Below are 3417 nucleotides of genomic sequence, written 5' to 3' on the forward strand. Positions count from 1 at the left end.
TATCACCTCTGCCATTTAATTTCATAGTATTATCTACATTTATTTTATTACTAACAAGGAAGAAAAATTCTACTTACCTTATGACTTACATCCTTCTCTCTTTTGTACCTGATTTTGTCACTGTTTGCTTTTTTTTTTCCTGAACTATAGTACCCAAAACACTTTATCACAACTGCTAACTGATCAGTTGGATAATGTATTTCTGCAATTTCCTATGCTAGGATGTCTGTGTTAAGCTAATATTGCTAGAGCTGTTAACTGAATTCCAGTCTATTCTTTTTATAAAATGACTAACTGCCCCCTTGTGCGAACTATCCCTATTTCATAGGCCAGTGGGGCACATTGTTCAGCCTTAAAATCTTTTCTCAGTCTTTTCCACCAGTTCAGATTTTATTAATGAATGCAGAACTAGAGCATCTTGTCTCAATATAGTTGCCTTTTGACTTGCTTACTTTGAAGTATATTTGTCACTTTCTTGTCCAACAAAAGGGATTTTATAAGGCACAGTTCCATAAGCATTTGTAAAGGGAAATTTAATGAGATTTTATTGATCTGAAGTCCGGCATTAATTAATTGATCCACTTATTTACAAATGATATGGAAAAAAATATTTTTCTACCAAAGAATCCTAGCAAGGTTGCCTGGCTTTAGAGTATATTTAATTATTATAACTGCTTTAGGAATTTTGATTGACAGTCTTGAACATACAGCTACTTTGAATATGGACAATATGTCTTGTCTTCACCACCTTAACTTACTACCAGGATAATATTACTTTATTACCGAGGCAATATGGAAGCAAGAGAAGGATTATGTGATTAAATTCCTTGGGCCAGCTGCAGGGTTTGGGGCTGGGAGATGTAGTATTGCACTGGTTTGGCTCCTTTTTCCAAGACTGGTCCCAATTGATGTTAATCCCTCATGAGTGCCACAGGGATGAGGTATGATCAGTATGTAAATGGTATACTGTTGTACATCTCTATCCTTGGTGCTCCAAGTGATGCTATAGTTGCCCTTAGTGCCTGGAGACTGTAAAGGCCTGGATGAACCCTGTCAACATGGAATAGCTGTGGGGGCAGGGGACCTCAGGATCTGGTTATTTATCATTTTTAGTTCTGTGTGTGGTTATACTACTCCAGACAGATCTGGTGTATATCCTGGGAATTCTCCTGGACTTACAACTCAGCTCGAAGAGTGCGCCAGTTGCCCCTTATCTGGATCATGAAGCTCCGCACACAGTCAGGCATGCCTTACTCATCTCTCAGTTGGATTACTGCAATGCTCTCTACATAGGGCTACCTTTGAGGAGTATTTAGAAGCTACAGCTGATGCAGAATGCAGCCACACGGGCAGTTCTGAGGGCCCTTTGGCTGGCATGTATAACACTGTGACCAGTTTGCTTCCAGATCCAGTTCAAGGTGTTGATTATTACCTTTAAAGCCCTGTACGGCATGGATCCAGGGTATCTCAGGAGCTGTCTCACCCCAGTGTGACTAGCCTACCCCACTTATGTCAGCAGAAGAAGCCTGCTAGACTCCATCTGCTAAGGAATTCCAGCAGGTTGGGGTAAAAAAGAGACTTTTTCTGCCGTGACACCAACCCTGTGGAATACTCTACCACTGAAGGCGAAAACTACTCCCAGCCTTTTGGCCTTCCAGAAGGATATTAAAACTTGGTTTTGACAGTTGGCCGAGGGCCAACAGGAGGTGGTTGACCTGGTAAGAAGACCTCATTCCCATACCATCCACCTCCTTGGTTCCAGTTTTTTGCAGAGTTTTAAATTTTTAATGGCTTTTCTATTCTATCTTTTTATGTTCTATATACCACTCAGAGTCACCCTATCAGGTGACAGCGTATACATTTAATAAACAATAAATAAATGAGATATAGGAAATAACTGCAGTTGTGCTGATGCTGTGGCTTTCAATTGTACCCCTAACTGCATGCCTTTGGATTCTCCATGAAATGTTATTTGCGGCAACAGAGACAGCATTTCATAGCAAAGGTCTGTTGCCTCTGAAACAAAGGGATTCTAAAACATGCATGGTTCCCAAACCAGACAGCTGCTCTGACAACAAATAGAAGCAAATAGTTGATATTAAAAGGGTGTGTGTATGTGAGTGCTCAGGTACATACAGTGGATTGAGAGAGGGAGTTGGAGTCTTCTCTGCCAGAAATTATTTAGTGTGCAGGAAATCTGTTTTCAACATCGCTTGATTCAAAATTTACAGTTGTTTTTAAAATGACCTTCAAGAATCCAAACAATCTTTTTTTATAGATCAGTGACTGATACAGGATCTTCAGAGTTAAATATAGGTGGTCCTCAACTTGCAATACAATTGTGATCAGAATTTCCATTGCCAAGCAAGGCAATTGTTAAGTGAGTCATGCTTGACTTTATAACCTTTTTTTTTGCCATGGCTAAGCACATCACTGCAGTTGTTAAAAGGGAACCACAGCAGTCGTAATCCAGCTTCCCCCATTGGCTTTGCTTGTTGGAAGTTGCCTGGGAAGGTCGCATGCAGGTGGCAATTACATGACTTGGGATGCTGCAACCATCATAAATACATGCCAGTTGCCAAGTGCCCAAATTCTGATCACGTGACTGTGGCGATACTGCAACAATTTTAAGTGTGAGGGCCGGTCATAAGACACTTTTTTCACAGCTATTGCAGCTTTGAATGGTCACTAAACGAATGGTTGTAAGTTGAGGATTGCCTGTAGTGCTGAATAAACTTGCATTGCAATTTTATTACACTACTGCTTATAGGAATTGAAAAGGCTATTAAAAGATCCAAGTACATGGGGTTAATTCAGTTCAAACTCAGTTAAATAGCAACTGATGTGGAGGATTTGGGGAAAGTAATTTCCCAACTTGATTACCTCATGTTCATACATTGTATAACCCACTTTCTTGCTAATTAGATCAATATATTAAGGCAAATAAGCAGGACACTTGTTTTTTTTTTCAACTAAAATAACCTAGCCTACTGGAAATTACTCTGCAATATCTTTCAATGTTTATCATTGATGTTCAAGCTAGTTATTTTAATTTTACACTCTTGTCTTTTCCAGCCTAGCTTCTATTATACAATTAAATTGTGCACTATATTTTTAAGCATTACTGGCTTAATTTAAATTTGTAATTAAATAAAACCATATTTTAGTACTGTATTAGTCAGATTTTTTTGTTTTACATTTGTATACATACTACTTTTGGCCAAGTTTGGAAATGAGCAGTTAGAGAATGCTAAACCTGTTTCATTTTTTACCTAATATTTAAAGAGCAAGTATCAGCCAAGTCAGAAACCTGTGGCTAACTCATAGTTGCTCAGGGGTCAACATACCATTGTGGTTGAATTATCTATATATTAGACATAGGAAGAATTAATGGAATGATTAACACTCCAAGTACTT

This window comes from Vipera ursinii (assembly GCF_947247035.1).
Source record: "Vipera ursinii genome assembly, chromosome: 6".
NCBI lineage: Eukaryota > Metazoa > Chordata > Lepidosauria > Squamata > Viperidae > Vipera > Vipera ursinii.